Source organism: Balaenoptera borealis (assembly GCF_965194805.1).
Source record: "Balaenoptera borealis genome assembly, chromosome: 11".
Classification (NCBI taxonomy): Eukaryota; Metazoa; Chordata; class Mammalia; order Artiodactyla; family Balaenopteridae; genus Balaenoptera; species Balaenoptera borealis.
The window spans coordinates 16,293,504-16,310,726 of NC_138868.1; the positions used below are offsets into that span (position 1 = coordinate 16,293,504).

Below are 17,223 nucleotides of genomic sequence, written 5' to 3' on the forward strand. Positions count from 1 at the left end.
TCCTCTCTCCCCTCCCAGCGCAGCGCCTGACAACCACAGGCTCTTCGTAAACTGGCGCGGAGCGAAACAGCAAGAGAGGAAAGAGTCTCTCACCAGAGGAGGCCTGTTTTTCTTTCCTATCAGGGACCTGCTTGAGCCTCTCAGCCCCAAGCAGCTTATAGATAAATCATCATTTCCCCAGAAGAACTCCACCACAGCATTTGAGCGGGGTGCCCCAGGAGCGGGACGCTGGCTGCATTCTTGTGAAATTGGAGAAGTGTTGAAACAGTCCTTTGGCAACTGATGTCCGCCAGCAGCGTTGCACAGGCAAGGGAGTGTCTCCACTCTGCGGCCCCCACATCCTCCGCTCAGGCTGGGTGTCCAGAGCAGCCTTGCCGGGTGGCGGGTGCTCAGAAAGGGGCAGTTCTTAGGCAACAGTGAACACCTGGCCTCCCCATCAACAGCATCTGCTCTGGACAGCCACTGGCACGTGTCATCCCTTTAATCCTCATGACCTGCCCAGAAGGTGAGGAAGGTCTTCCTGTCCTGGGGAGCATGGGATGGGGGGACAGCCTCAGAGAGAGATGAGGTAACGTGCCCGAGAAACAAAGCTCGTTAGGCAGTGGTAACTCCCGAGGTCAAGATCTGTGAAGGGCTGCCTTCCGGGGAGTGGCCACGGCTGTATAAAGGGGTCTCTGGGGATGGCTGGGATTCCATTGTCCGAGTAGGTGGTGAGCACCAAGGTCACTGCTCAAAGGAGCTCTGGTTTGTGGGCAAGGAGGCAGAGGCTGCTGGGCTGGTATCTCCCGATTCTCCGGGCAACCCCGCTGGCCTCTTGTCACTCACACAAATTGTACTAGGCGTAGGGCAAAGAAAGCCCTTCAGCATCCTACAAGCAAACTAAAGCTCAGAGGGGTGAAGGAGCTTGCCCAAGGTCACAGGTACATGGACCAGCAAGGACAGACCCAGTCCTCCTGGCCCCTTAGGCCGCCTCCTCCTCTCCAGGAGGCAGCTGGGTGGGTTCGGACACTAACACAGGGGCCAGGCAGCCCCATGACTGGCAGGTGGGTTGGCCAATCAGGGCAGGCCCAGAGACTACCTGGGAATCACCTGAGGGAAGAGAAGGGGCTGAGAATCAGAGCCTGGGGTGGGTGGCTCCAGGGCCTGTTGGCCAAGATCCAGGATACAAAGTGTTTCTGCCCCGCAAGTGTTGACATTCCCCGCTCACAGCAACAGGGAGCAGGAGATGAACGTGTTCTCCATACTGGGCAGAAGATGGGCGGTTCCACGAAGGGCTGGGAGTCAGCTCAGTCTGGGGACGACGTATCCAGGTTGCCCCATGATGGGGGCTGGCATCAACCTCAGGGAGCCCATAACCACCACCAAGCCCCGAGGAGACCCCAAAGTCGGATTCAGAGGGCCTGGGGTTACGCTCTAGCTCCACCCGCCCACCCTGAGAGGCCTCAACCTCAGTCTCCTCATCCACAGCAATAAGAATAAGGGTTGGTGTAGGGCAGGGATTAGCCAGTTGGGGCCTGTGGATCAAATCCAACCCACCACCTCTATTCTGTACGGCTTGCAAGCTAAGAACAGATATTTCATTTTTAAATAGTTGGGAAAAAATAAAAAGACTATTTTGTAACACGGAAAATAAATAAATAAGTTAAGTTGTATTGGCACCCAACTGTATTGTCCACAGCTGCTGTCACAGGCAACGGCAGAGTGGGCCGGTTATGACAAGAGACCACTGCCTCGCAAAGCCTAAAACATTTACTGCCTGGCCCTTTATGGAAGAAGTTTGCCAGCCCCTGGGGCAGGGGATCAGATGGTACACACACAAGTGTCTGTAAAAGGTGGCGAGGATCAGGACTTCCATTAGCTCGGGATCTTGGGGGAGAATGAGCTGGGTGGCAGGAATCGAACAATCAGGAAAGAGAAGACACAGGATCCCTAGACAAGGGTTCGAATCCTAGCTCTGCCGACGCACAGCCACAGAGCAAGGACTCACAGGGCCTCGTTTCCCAACTGAACCCTGTGTTATAAAGAAAAGTGAGATCAGCGCCTGGCACAGTCAGGGCTGGATGAGCTGGAGCTGGGTAAGCGTCTTTATCGGCACTTGTGGAAGGAGTGAAGGGTGAGCGTTTCACTTGCTCATGAAATTAAACAAAGAGAGAGTCTCCCAATATTGTGCTTTACAGAAATACTGGAAGGTCTGCCCATGCTTTCCTGTGAGGATGTCTGGACAGCCACAAAACAAGGGAATGAGATGCAAGCACATCTTATTTGGAAAGTTCTGGAACAGTCACTGACAGCTCTGTGAGCAGTAGGAAGGAGGTGCTGATTTTATGTTATACTCTATAGCAGGTAAACTGACCATTTCTAAGCAACTCCAATTTAAATTGACCAAATATATAATTTTATGCCAAATCAGTTTATACAATGAAATTATTATACTACTAATATTTTGCTAACTCCTGCTCATCCTTTAATACACACCTCAGACATCCACCTCCTCCAGGACACCTCCTACTCCAGCCACCCTTGTCACCACCATCAGGGCCACACGCTCCCCACCAGCACACATGCTGGTTAGGAGCCCTCCCCCTCTGCTTCCTTCCAATGGCACTGGATACTAGAGCAGTTCCTGCGATGGGCTCTGGCATCAAACTGCCTGGGTTTGAGTGATGTTCTATCACCTCCTAGCTGTGTGACCTTGGACAAGTGACTTAACCTCTCTGAACCTCAACTAACTCATCTGTGAGAAGAGGAAAATAAAACCTTTCTGGCAGATTTGCCCAGAGATTAGATTAGATAATGTGGGTAAAATGCCTGGCATGAAGTAGGTTTTCAATAAATGGAGGTTACTATTATAACTCATGATGCTGCACAGTAATTTTCTACTTACTTGCCCATCTCCCCTGTGGACTGTGATAGCTTGAGGGGAAAGACTATGTATTATTTACGAGGTCAAAGTAGGCTCCCAACAAATTTGCTGAATGAAAGACTAGATGAATGGATGGAGGAAGGGAGGGAGGGAGAGAAGGAGGGATGAGTACATGGATGAAGGGATAGATGGGTGATGAAGGGATGGGTGGATGGAGGGAGGGATGAGTGGACGGATGGTTGGGTGGATAGATGGAGAGGTGAAGGGGAGGGGAAGGAACTTCCACATAGAACACCAGGACTTTCAAGTGCTCAGTCACCCAAAGGGAGTCTGAGATCCACTGCCCCTAAATCAGCTGAGACTCTCTTTTCAGCCTTCTGTCTTCACCCAAGGGGTGGGGGATGTGTAGGCTGAGCACTCTGAGCCACCTCTGCGTGCCAGGACCCCCAAGCACGGCTCCCTCGCCTTCCCCGGAGCCCCTGGGGAAGAACCCCTTCTTTAAGAGAACCTCTTGTCTGTGTTGGGGCTCTGTGAGTTCACCCCTGCAGAGTAGGAGGTTGGTTTATCCTTCACTTGAGGTTGGGGGAGGAGCCCTCCAGCCTGACCCCAGAACCTGGGTGTCCCTGAATAGCCTTGGGGAAACCAAGTGGTGCAGTGGTGCAGCCCCTCTAGAGCCAGAGTCCAGAGGTTCGTGCTCGGCGCCTGCTCTGATGGGATGTGCTGTTTGAGACCCAGCACAGGTGACTGTCCCCGGACTGTCCCCGGACCTCCCCGCCCCCCGCCCCGGACCTGCCTCCTCAACGGTCAAACAGCAGGCTGGGACCAGAGCAGCAGCATTTTCCAGAGTAGTTCTTCAGAACACAAGTCCTAGAAGACATGCCCTTAAGAACAAGAGTCTTTGCTGTCACCAAGTTTGTGGAGCGCCAATTCTCCCCGGGAGTCACTGTACATTAGGCGCTTAGTGTCTCCAAGACACCTGGCAGTAAACACTGCTGACTTAAAACCATCTTTCACTCAACAGCCTAACATCACGTGGAATACATATTAGGCTCTTGAGGGTCCCTTGGGGGCCAGGGCTCCTGGACTCCACGCGCTGCAGGATTCAGAGGAGGCGAGGAGATGCACGGCCCTTCGACCCACCAGCTGGCTCCGACCCAGCACCTAAGAGCCATGCTCGGGTCTCTTCCTCATTCCCCTCATCCCACAGCCCAGATGCGTCTCCTCCAATCCACCACCTCTCCCGGCCCCATGCCTCACCTCCCCCCTGGGCCAGTGCAGCTCCCTGATTGGTCACAGGCTCCACCCCTGCCCTTGCCAAGCTGTTATGCACACTGCAGGGAGAGCTCTTTGAAAAATGCAAACTAGATCTTGTCACTCCCTTGCCTGCAACCCTCCAATGGTGATGTAGCTGACACTTTGCTATAAAATCCAGACTCTTATGGGGCCAGCGGGGCCCTGCCCCTCCTCGGTCCTCAGCACCTCCGTCCTCCCCATCCCACCTTCATCCCTAAGGCCGCTCTTTCTTGTTGTTCTGTACACCAGGCCCCTGCCCACCTGAGCGCCTTTGCCCTCACGGTTCCTCTGCCAGGAACACTCTTCCCCCAAAGCCCCTGGCTGGCTCCTTCCCTTCCTGTAAGTAGACTGAGCTACTCCTCCCGGAGGCCCTACCCGAACAACTGATCTATACAGCAGGCCTCAACTCTAGCTGCGCGTTAGAACCAAAATATGCCCATGCACAGCCGCCTGTCCTTGCCCTAGGCAAGTCATCAGACTCCTGGGTATGGGTGGCTTCCCTGACGACCCTAAGGAGGAACAGCTTTGACACCTGGGCCTGTCACATGACCCTGCTCATTGCAGTCATCCTACTGGTCCCCTGGGGTATCCGGAGCCCCCATTAGAATATGGTTCCTTCAGGGGAGGGGCTGCGTCTGCCTCATTTGCCCCGTACCCCAGAGCCTAGGACAGTGCCTAGCACGTGGTGAACCCTGGATGTGTATTTGCAGGAAGAAGGAACAGAAAGGGGAGTCTGGGGAGGTCAGGAAAGGTTTCTTAGAGGAGGTAAGAAAAAACAACTTTGATCCTGCAACTGGAGGTTTCTGGGCCTTAAAACTGACATCACTGGCTTGTGGGGAGGGGGTTGCTTCCTCCCAGGACTGGATTTTAATCTCCTCTGGGTCAGAAAAGCCTGATAGAAGCCATGAACGCTCTCTCTATAAAGATGCATGAAGACAGGCAGGTACATGCTTTCATCCGGTTTCAGGGGGTCACTAACCCTGGAAAGCCAGGACTTACTTTCCCCATCTCCCAGTTGCTTTAGAGCAGTGGCCCCCAGCCTTGGCCATACATTAGAATTATCCGGAGAGCTCTAAACTGTGCTGGTGCCTGCCCCGCCAATCCCCTCCCCCAAGCCCCTGAGATCCTGATTTAATTGGCCTGGGGTGCAGCCTGGGCATTGGGGTTTTTTTTTAAGCTTCCCAGGGGATTCTCATGTATTGAGACCCAGCATGGCCTGGTCCCTCGGCTCTGAGTGGGAGGCAGGAAGGCCTGGGGTCCCTGGTGCAGCAGGTCCTGGCCGGGGAGAATCTCACATGAAGCTTCCTGTACCTCTGCTCCATCCTCCACTTCCGGAAGGCACATTTCTGGCATCATTCACCAGAGAGCAATATCCCGCTGTGTAGAAGACTTTTGAGATCATTGCATTTCTCAGAGGGGCCAGAGAAAGCAGGAGACCACAGGTCACAGAGCAAAATCAGGGTTGCGCACACAGTGGAGGACCTGCAGATTCCTGGTCCAGGCTTTTCTCTTTCCATCTGCTGTCCTGCCCCAGCTCACCGGGCCTTCCGCATAGAGATTTAAGGAGAACTGGACTCAGAGTCACACAGCAGCCCTTGGTTCCCACCCCTGGACCTGCTACATATGGGCCACGTAACCTACAGAGCTGCCTCCTTATCAGTGAATGGGGAGACTAAACCCACCCACCCCTCACAGGTGTGAAGGTGAACTGTAATCAGGCTAGCACATAGTAGGGCTCGATCCATGCTGGCACCCTGGCCCCCTCCTCCCACTCTCTCTGCCTGAAGATGCCAAATCTGCCACATCTTACCAGCTGTGCGGCTTTGGGCAATCAATTCACCCCTCTGCCTCAACTTTCCCACCGGTAAAATGGACTTAATAATGGGCTATGGTGAGGCTTACATGAGTTAGTATCCATAAAATGCCTGGCACCTAGTAAGTGTCAAGTAAAAGCCACCAATTATGATGATGATGATTATTATCCGGAAGTTGCTGATTTCCTGACCAACAGTCTGAAGCCCTCTGGGGGCCTAGATCCAGCCTCCAGATACATGCCTAGCCTGAAGGCTTCTGTGCCAGAGAGTAACTACTGCTGCTCTCAGGCAAGGGGGGTGGGGTGAAACAGGGCAGGGCTGGGCCACCTAAGGAAGGAGGCCTCTGCCCTCCACAAGGGCGGGGCCTCTGTCCCTGAGCCTCTGGGCTGTGCCTCAGGGGCCTGCCTGAGACCTGGACGTCCAGCCAGTTTGGTGAGTCAGACAACTGATCCGTGGGAGCTCAGTCAGCTTGGATAGAAAGTGGAGTGAGAAAGCCTGGCCTGGCTGTCTACTCTGGAAACCTGCCTGTCAGCAGACACTCCACCTGCAAGCTGGTTCTTGGCCACCCAGCTCTGCAGTTCTCTGGACTTTGTCCCGATTGCCCATGAAAAGAGACTGGTCACAGGTGGCTGTGTTTGTTTTCATGTGTGACAGGTGATGTGTTTCCTGAAACCCATGCTGACTCCAGGGGCTGGCTTTTTGACCTCCCTACTACCTTATTTTTCAATCTTGGGTCTTACCTTTTCCCCTTGTTGTTAAAACAGAAAAATAAAAATAAAAAGCTGTTACCCGGGACTTCCCTGGTGGCACAGTGGTTAAGAATCTGCCTGCAAATGCAAGGGACATGGGTTCGAGTCCTGGTCAGGGAAGATCCCACATGCCACGGAGCAACTAAGCCCGTGCGCCACAACTACTAAGCCTGCGTGCCACAACTACTGAAGCCTGTGCACCTAGGGCCCGTGCTCCGCAACAAGAGAAGCCACCGCGATAAGAAGCCCATGCACCACAACGAAGAGTAGCCCCTGCTCGCCGCAACTAGAGAAAGCCCGCGCGTGCAGCAATGAAAGACCCAACGCAACCAAACATAAAAAAAAAAAAAAAAAAAAAGCTCTTACCCTGGCAACCAGAAAATCAGGAGGCCATAAAGCATGATTAGGATCTCACATTTCCTTCAAGACTTAGGTTTGAATCCCAGCTCTGCTTCCTCTTGTGTGACCTTAAGCAAGGGAGTTACTGAATCTCCCTGAGGCCAACGTCTCATCTCTAACATGGGGATACTAGCAGGAACCCCTGTCTCGTAGGGTTGTTGGAGGACTGAGATGGGGCGAATAAAGAGCTCTGGGGGCACTGTCAGCTGCTCACAACGCAAGTGAGCAAACCCCACCACCACCAACACCATGGCGTGGGACAAACACATCCAGATCAGACCTCCCCAGGAATCCCAGGATTTTAGAGCCCAAGGCCTCCTGTTTGTCTTACAGATGCCGAACCCAAGGAGCAATGAAGGACAGCCCCGTCACATGATCCCATGTGCCGGTGTGACAGGCTCCTGTTCTCCTGAGGACCTTAACAGCCTGAAGCTGGGACTGACCCCTGACATTTGGGGGAAGGAGGCCAGGGGTAGCAGAGGAATGCAGGCCACCAGCCACCCTGGCCAGACTATGGCAGTAGAGTGACAGCACTTTTTCATTTGTATAATGCCATTCCCACGGTCTCTCATTTAATCTCTGTAACAACCCCCTGAGATATTACTACCCTATTTAGCAGATGAAGAAACTGAGACTCAGGTTCAGTGACTTGCCTAAGGTCACACAAGTAAGTGGCTAAGCCCTGATTGAACTTTAGGTCTGACCTGAGACGAGAGCTCCTTTCTCTTCACCTGCTGCCAAAATGAATGAGGTCAATGGTGGAGCCCACCCGCCTCACCCTGCCACACCTCAGTCTGCTTGCCTGACACCCCATCTTACCCCAGCTCTGAGGCCTGACTCTTGGCTTCCGTCAGGAAGGAAAAGATCAGCCCCACCAATCTTGGCCACACTGTTCCTTCACTGGCTGCTGAGGCCAACAGATGTGGTCCTTCCTTGCTTTTCTCTGAAACCCAAGCAATGAGACCAGAGGGCTTTCAGCATAGAGAAGGGGCCACTCTGACAGAGGGTGCAGTTTTGGGGAGAGCAGACACTTTGAAACTTGCAGCTTCCCCACTTGGCCCAATGCAGCCAAAGATTCGAGCTGAGGTTGAGCCATAGTCTCTGACCTCTCCCTCTCCATGGCTCCCTTTCCTATTTTTTGCAGGCTGCTTGGTCCCCATGCAAACCCTGCTCCCTCCCAATCCCAGGTTCTAAGGCTTGCACACTCAGATTCACAGTGCTAGAAAAGCCTTTGACATCACCTACTTCAGTCTCCATTTATACGATGAAGAGACTGAGGCCCAGAGAGGACCACGAATCCCCACCCTTCTGGGGAGTGTATTTGTACAGGGCAAGGAGGGGACTGGTTAGAGACATCAGTACTTTCCAACATGTTTCACATCATGATACATGTAGAGAAGTACACATATTTGTTCAGCACCCTGATGTGGACAGACAACACTGAGCCTGGTCTGAGGTGACCCGCCCAGAGTTCTATTCCCAGGGCTGAGGAGATAACCAGCCATTCGGGCACATCAGTTGGGAAGCCCTAAGTTAGAGGGATATTTAGGACTACATGAGAGGCTGCCCAGGAGCCCCACAGTCTAGGGGCCCTAACAAGAAGACCCAGATTGCCAGGTGGGCTCTCAGGGGTCAACTACCTTTTGAGGACCCCTCCCCAGCCCCGTGGTGGGAGGGAGAATAATGAACCAGTTCATAGTATGCACTTTGAATTGAGAGAGACCTAAATTCTAATCCCATTTCACAGAGCTGTGTAACCTTTGGCAAGCTGCCTACCCCCCTGAGCCTCAGTGTCCTTATCTGTAAAATGGGGATATCAAGGCTTGTCCAGGAAGATGGTGGAATCAGCTTGCCAAACCCTAGAAAGCAAGCATGACAGAGGCAGGAGTCTCTGGGAAGAGGTCGTGTTAGGCAAAGAGTCCCTTCCTTACATGGCAGGAGGAGGGTATGCATAAAGACTCTCCCTTAAGATGTGGGACACACAAAGATTCCTACAAACTGACCCTGGAAAGTTATCGACACCCAAGAACTTGAAATAGATGTCAGGCAGAGGGAGGACTGATGAAATGAATGTTAACGAAAGCATCCCCATGTGAGCGGTGCTTCACAGATCTTATCTTATTTAACCCCACATCCCCCTGCCATGTGGAGAGCATGGCTTCATCATCTCTGTTTTTTGTTTGTTTGTTTGTTTGTTTGTTTGTTTAACATCTTTATTGAAGTATAATTGCTTTATCATCTCTGTTTTACAAGCAGGGTGTCTGGGGCTCAGGAAGGTGGTGGCACTTGCTCCAGTCACATGGAGGACAGTGGCCGAGCTGAACTTTGTCCTCCAGACCCTCTGACTCTGGAGTCCAATGTCCTACCTGCTTTGTGATACTGCTCCTTACTGCCAAGCCTTCTCACATGGGGTCACCCAGCATCAAAGCCCATAGAATCAGAGTACCCAGGAGTGGGGCCAGGTGTCCGCAGGTGTAACAAGCACACAGGGGTTGTGGAACTCTTACCCTACACCAGCCAGCTATGGCAGCGGTGGGTGCAGAGGGCCAGGCTGAACCACCAGGATGTGAGTGAACCCAGGCCTAACGCTCAGAGGCGACCTCAAGGGGGCAGCAAGCCTCCCCCCAGAACCACTCATGGGTCAGAAGGCCTGAGGGGCTGCCCTCCCAGAGGGCTCCCAAGAGGCCATCTCTGCTCCGTTTCCGTCCTCAATCAATGCAGTTCTTTGACCCCCAACTCTGGCTGGGCCCGGAGCTGGACATAGGAAGTGGATGGATGAAACCCACCCCTGCCCTCAGGGAGTGCTCAGTCCGGAGAAGGCAGAGACAGGAAAGTAAGCAATTACACACCAGCATCATCATAAAGCAGCACGGTGATTCTACCCCGCCTCCAGCTCTTCCTCTGTGGGACAGGATGGGCTCTTTAGAACACAGCCCTCAGTATTGATAACAACAAAAGCTAATGTTTTTGCAGTTACTATTTGCCAGAGATTGTGCTAAGCGCTTCACATGGCTTACTTTATCCTTGCAATGACCCTATGAGGTAAGCACTGCTTTTAACCCCATTTCACAGTTGAAGAAACTGAGACTCAGGGTGAAGGGATTTGCCCATGGTTACACAGACCACAGGGCTGGGAGCTGAACCCCAAAACCTGACCCAGAGCCCCTGAGCATTACTGTCATGCTGCACTGCCTGCAGAAATGAAGTTATAAACAATAGGTAATTAAAATAACCTCACCAAGGCCCAACCTACATTAACTGGGTTTCACAGCCCAGCCTCCGGACCCAGCCAACTGAAGACACTCTGGGGAAGCACTAGGCATCAGGGACCAGCTCACACACCCATCCCAGGGCCTGGACAGCTGGGCGCAGGTGGCTAAGAAAGGGTTACCCTCTGGGTTAGGGCGGCGGAGATGGAGGCTGGGAGCTGGGTGTGGGGAGGCTGGGAGCTGGGTGTGGGCCCTCGGCAGGGTGGCAGGGTGATTAGGGAGAAGGAGGGGGGCTCTAATCAGGGACCTCACATGGCAGCAGTCACAGCACACACCCTCCAGACCCTGGGCTCAGGAAGGAAGAGATGGGGCCACTGAGATGCCACCTCCTCCAAGCAGCCTTCCCGGAGCATTCTCCTACACAGACGCTCATGGAGCACTATATGGCAGCCCCAATCATCTTGGCATGAGTAGTTAGGGTGGGCATTGGACGGATGTGGGTTCAAACCCTGGCTCTGTCTACCCATCACTGTCACTTAACTTTTCTGAGCCTCAGTTCCCTCATCTGTAAAATGGGCTAATACTTCCTACTTCCCAAGCTGTAGTTCTCAGCACCTTCCTAGGCTTAAGAGCTATTTTGGCTTTGGGGATATTTGATGAGAGAGAGACAGAGACAGAGAGGGAGGTGAGTGAGACACAGTAAAGGCAAAGTGCTGCACACACAGGTATACACAGGTACGTTTTCTCTCATGGGTCCTGGGGGGAAAACACAGAAAAGATGGAGAGTGAGGAGGGCAAGGGCAGGTCTGTAACTCCAAGAATTTGGAGGTGCAGGGTAGGGGGTAGAGGGGGGTCTTCCACCTGAGACCCAGCTAGAGGCCGCTCGGCCAGGGGAGGAGGGGGCAGTGCAGGGCCTCTGGGCCCTCCCCGCTCTGTCCTTCAGTCCCTCCGCCTCACCAGTCTCTTCCCCTCTGTATCTGTCCCTCTCTCTGTTGGTGGCTTCCTCCAGCCTTCCCCTCTGCCCGTCTCTCCCTGTTTCTGAGACCAGCTCTCAGGTCTCTCCCTCTCACGTCCTGAGGGCCTCAGACCATCCAGAGCGTCCAGGGCACTCACTCCAGACACAGGGCCCGGACTCCAGCACAGCCAGCCCTCCCCGTGGTGGGCACCTGGCTCCAGGAAGGGGTGGCCCGGGGGCCCCACTTCCACAGTCAGCTGCAGGGGTCCAGGCCCTCCGGGGCTGGGAGGAAGGGCTGCACCTCCCACATGGCAGGTAGAGCCCAAGCCCCCAGTTCCCAGGCAGGGCGGCGGCCATTTAACCCACCCAGACACCTGGCAGTTGGGGCAGGAAAGCGGGTCACAGAGGAGACCAGCACAGCCTGTCAGGGCTCCCCGTCCAGGGCTCCCTGGGCCTCTTGGGTCCTCAGGGATTGCTAGGGAGCAGGGCTGGGACGGCTCCAGCTCCCCTAGACTGGGCTCAGCCAGGGTGGCCTTGGGCCTCAACACCTGCTACACCCTCCAGAGATGCTCTGGCTTCAGAGGCATGGGAGACTGATGGGGGCATTGGTTGTGGGGCAGGTAAAAAGAGAGGCAGGGGAGAGTGAGAGGTGCAGAGGCAGAGATGAGGGGAGAGAGGCAGAGGCAGAGATGAGGGGAGAGAGGCAGAGAATGGCAGGCAGAGGTGAGGGGAGAGAGGCAGAGAATGGCAGGCAGAGAAGGACAGACAGATCCCAGGTGGAGGGAGCCTCCCGTGCAGACAGGGCTCCAGCCCACAGACCTCAGGCCCTCTCTCTGGTCTCCATGGGAAGCCCCCGGGGGGGGGGGGGCCTGAAGCAAAAGCTCACCTGGCGTGCAGGCCTTGCTGGCCCAGGCAGGACCCCACCCTGGGAGCCAGCCCAGCTCCGCCCCGCAGCCCGCCCTGGGTGCTCACCACCCTCCCAGTCTTCAACAATGGCCCATCCCCTCCCCAGACCATTCTTCTTAGCCTTGGCCTCCCCCAGATTCTGGGAGTGCCAAGCGGTGCCCGGACAAACACACCCACCCACACACACACACGCACACACACACCCCTCTGGAGACTCCTGAGCAGGCTGGGTCTTTATCACCAGAAAGGTGCTGGAGTCACTCCCAGGCCCTAAGGGAGCTGAGGCAGGGCGAGGGACTTGACCTCAGCCCGCAGCGCCTAAGCCACAAGGAGCACCCAGGTCCCAAACAGCCCCATGGAATCCCCCCAACTCAAGCCCTGGGGAGGAAAGAGCAAAGCCCAGCCAGGTCCTCACTAACTCATTCCTCTCCCGTAAACCTCAGCTTCCCCCCCTCAGCAATGGGGATAGTCCCTATGCCAGCCCCAGAAGCAGGGATACTGCCCCCGCCACCCTGGAGACCTAGGACTCCGCCACCCTCGCCTCCTCTCAGCCCACTTCCCACTCCCAACTCCAGGGGCACGCCTACAGCAAAATTCAGCCAAGAATACAAGCACCCACTGAGGGCTGGGGTACAGGGCTGAGTAGAGAGGTCGTGAGTCCCCACTGTGGGCTTTGAAAAGTCCTTTCCCCTCTCTGGGATGACAACAATTCACTCCTACCTTATAGGGAGGAGATAGGCTTGAGGAATCAGAATGCTCTAGCACAATAAAGGGAAGTTCCAGGCCACAGAGAGTTGGGAGAAGGAGTGTGTGCAGACAGACAGACAGAAATGGAAAGGAAAGGGGCTTGGTGCTACCGGAAGGGGTCTGTGTCCCCAGTGAGCCCCAGGGGCCAGGGGTGGGGTTCCGAGAGTTCTCAGCGCAGGGACCTTGAGTCAGGCAGGGCTTCAGGCCTGGGCCGGCTCCCTGCGCTGCACAGAAGAAACGAGCCCAGACGGATGGTGACCCCGCACGCCAGGCCCAGAGCCAAGAGCACAGCAGCCTGGTGAGCCTCCAGGTGGCCAGAGGGAAAGGGGGCTGTCTGTGTCGCAGCAGGAAAGCGGACATGGAAATGAACTGACTGGCCGGACTCCAGGCTCCTGGGAGGGAGCACGCAGCACTTCAGGTCACCTGGATTCCCACCCCTACTCCTCCAGCTCTCCCAGGAAGCCCTGTGTGACCCTGAGAACACAGGTCAGAGGCATATGCCCCCTCCCCCAACAGACCTGGAAACTGAGGCCCAGGAGGTACTGTGCCCAGGGTCACAACGTGAGGCTGGCAGAGCCTGTTTGGAGCTAATTCTGTCCCTCTGCCCAATCCTTCCCCTGTTATCTGCCTAGAATACCTCCCAGCTAGAGAAGATAGAGTTCAGGCCTGACACCAATGCCCAACCAGACACGCATCCCAGGGGGTTGGGTGGGTGGAGGAGGAATGAAACCCAAGCTGACTGCAGGCAAGGGGAGGGATCTGCACTTCCCAGCACCTCAAACCCATGAGACGTCAGCGGCAGGTGTTTTGCATATTGCATCTCACGCCAGCCTCACAGTGGCCGGTGAGGAAGATAGCTTTCTTATTTTTATAAAGAAGCCAGTGGTCAGAGAAGAGAAGTGGCTTGCTCAGGGTGGGGGAAAAGTATGAGTCACAGGTCTGAGGTTGACCCTGAGGGACTCAGCTGTCCCCAGCCCATGCAGACCCAGCGCCCTGAGTCCCGCCAGCCTGACAGACCCCCCAGGGCTTGGGCCCAAAGGAACCACAGTCCCTGCTCTCATGGCCACCCTGGTGAGTTATCTAACCCTGCTAGCCAGTTTACCCGTTGGACAGAACCCAAGACAGTTGAGTTGGCTTGGTCACAGGGAAGAAGGCGGCTAGAACTGGGTCTGGAGCGACAAGGAAGACGCAGATCAGGAGATAAGGGAAGAGCTGAGGGCATTCAGGCAGAACCACAGGGCAGGGGCACCGAGGCCTGAGAGTCTGGAAAATTCTGTATTGTGTATCGGGAGGGCAGGCACAGTCCTCAGAGCAACCAGGAGCGGAGGTGGGAGGGGGACCTTGGCCAGAACCCCCTTCCCACCAGGGACCTCAGATGTCTGGGTCTGGGCAGGAACCGGTAACAGGGGCAGCCTGGACCACCCTGTCTTCCTTCCCCACGGTTTCTGGCCCAGAGTGAGGATCTCCGGCCAGCCTTTCCTGGAGTCCTGGGCCCCTGGCACCCAAGAGCCACCACCCCACCTAAGAGCCCTGGGATCCCCAGTCCTGAGCTGAGAATAGAAAGGAGCCCAGAGTTCTCCCTCCTTACTTAGGATGCAGCTTGGGGTGATGGACCAGGCTCAGGATGGGGAGCAAAGACAGCACAGGTTCAAGTCCTGGCTCTATCCCCTCCTTAGCTGTAGGATCCTGGGCATCTCACTCACAGCCTCTGTCGTGATCTGTAAAATGGGCTCAGTAATAATACCCTCCCTGCCTATTTCATAAGGTGCTGGGAGGCTTGCAGGAGTAAGTACGTGAGAAAATGTCCACTGCTAAAAGCTATAAAGCATAAGGTATCATTATGAGGTGAATGAAGCATGATTTGAACGGGGTCTCCTGGTGGCTGGGCCAGGGTCCTCCCACTGCAAGACCCTGAGTCCCAGGGGATCCCTGCCCCTCGGGCTGACGCTCTTTGCATGGATGGTGGTGGAGCACAGGCTGAGTCTCCCACGTCCCAGCTCCTTCCATCCAGGATCCACTGCCATGCCAGACCAGGGGGCCCAGCCTTGGAGATTGGAACTGAAAGCCCAGCTCTGCCTCCTTCAGCTGTGACGTTGGGCAAGTCATTTCAGCCCTGGGAGCCTCAGTTCCCTCATCTGTAAATGCGGGCTGATGATAACCTCTGCTGGGGGGAGGGTGCTGCTGGCAGGATGACCTGACGTCACAGCTGCAAAGTGCCCAGGGCCGGGCCTGGCACACATCAGATGCTCAACAGGTGAGGGTTCTCTCCCCTCCCTCTGCTGTGCCCGCCACACAGCGCCCAGGCTCAACCAGAGAAAGTTTCTAGCCTCCCGGAAAAGTGGCCCAGAACAATAAGTGGGAACATATACTGGCTGGAGAACACTGGATCTCGGAAGAAGATCACGTTGCTGAATGGTTAGTGAGGGTAAAAAGTAGAGCAAGACCCTGGCTCAGAGATCATGGGGAACCTGCCTTCCCAGCCCCCTCACTTGGAGTCCCCCAGGGCAGGCACAGGGGTCAGGGAAGGCACCTCTGCTCCTGCAGCACACCTGCATGAGGTAAGCCCAGAGAGTGCGTGTGTGTGTGTTGGGGTGGAGGTGGGGGAGTGAGATTCAGGAGGAGCAGGGAGAGGTGACAAGGCCAGGGGTCCTGTATTAGTGCTCCTGCCGGCTTTCAGAGCATCCTTGGATCTATGAGATCGCCTGTCAGAGCCTCAGTTTTCCTTTCTGTAAAATGGGGATGGTGGTAATCATCTTATCCTCTTGCACATGGCTATATAGCAGTGCATACCGGAGAAGGGGTGATGAAGTGGGGATAGGGGGAAGGTGAGTTCAGATCTCACACGAGCCTTTATTAAACAAGGCAAGGTTCCTACTGGCAGCAGCCCCAGGAGCTGAAATTCACTACACAGCCTCCCCTGCCCCAATCCACTACTCCATTGGTTCTCGAAGTGCGGTCCCACACCCAGAGCAGCGGCCTCTCCTGGGAACATGTTAGCAACACACATTCCTAGGCTGCACCACAGACCAATGGAACCAGAAACTCTGGGGGTATGATCTGTGCTTTAACAAACCCTCCAGGAGACTCTGATGTATATCAGGGTTTGAGAACCACTGCGCCAGCCCATGACCCCCCAGCCCTACTCCAGAGAAACCTCCTCCTACCGACTCATCTCACTTTCCCTGGCTCCCAGAAGGCTGCGGGCGAGGAAGGAGTCACCATGGAGAGAGGTCATTAAAGAGTAAAGATCCCATAATTAGTTAATGACACCGCAGGCTCCCGGAGAGGAGGAGGGTCCAAAGTCAGACTACAATGGAGGAGGAAAAGCTCCTCCATATCTGTCCTTCTCTTTCTGTCTGACTCCTGTGCACCCACACACGCCCCAAGAGCCTGCCCCCCTCCCTCCGTGAGCTTGCTAACCAGCACCGAGGGACAGACAGTGCCTCTCGCCCCAGGAGAGCTGGAGCTACATGTGCGGGTACACGCTGGTGCGTATCAGGGAAAGGGCTTTTCCCCAAGAATCTGGTCCTTGGACCTTGAGTTTAAAAACCATCTGACGAGACAGCCACTTTGAAGAATTCAGTCCGTGAAGATCATTAAAGTTGAAAACAAAACAGACGTATGGACCAGGTGGTCATTATAGCAATGTGGGTACTAATGAAAAATTCTAAACAGCCTAAGTGTGCAACAGCAGGGGAATGCTTAACTGGGTCAAGGCAGATCCACGTGGTATGACACTAGGGAGCCGGGAAACACGCTCTGGAAGAATATTGAATAACGTGGAAAAACCCTCCCTCTACAATGTTAACCTAAAAGTGGCAGCACAGGAAGTGGTTCATAGGGTATGATCCCAATCGTGTGTGTGTGTGTGTGTTTGTGTGAACACCAAACTGTTCACAGGACATCTCTGAGCGGTTATTTCCTCCTTTGCATCTGTTCTTCACCCTCCAACTTTTCCCACAAAACTATTTCTTCAATGGGCCTTTTTTTAAAGGGCCCATTCGTTCAGGTAGAGATGAAGGCTTTTTTAAAAAGTTGACAGAAATGCATTGGGATTGACATACACACACTACAATATATAAAATAGATAACTCATAGGAACCTACTGTATTGCACAGGGAACAGTGCTCAGTACTCTGTAATGACCAAAATGGGGAAAGAATCTAAAAAAGAGTGGGTATATGTATAACTGATTCACTTTGCTGTACATCAGAAACTAACACAACATTGTAAATCAACTATGCTCCAATAAAAATTAGTAAAATAAACAACAACAAAAAGTTGACGG

General features: G+C 54.4%; 1 protein-coding gene across 4 annotated transcripts in view; it reads right to left on the minus strand.

The window, feature by feature from the left end:
• Window positions 1–17,223, minus strand: part of CD82 (CD82 molecule) — a 50,947-nt gene that overhangs the window by 25,258 nt on the left and 8,466 nt on the right. The gene's annotated exons all lie outside the window — the stretch shown is intronic.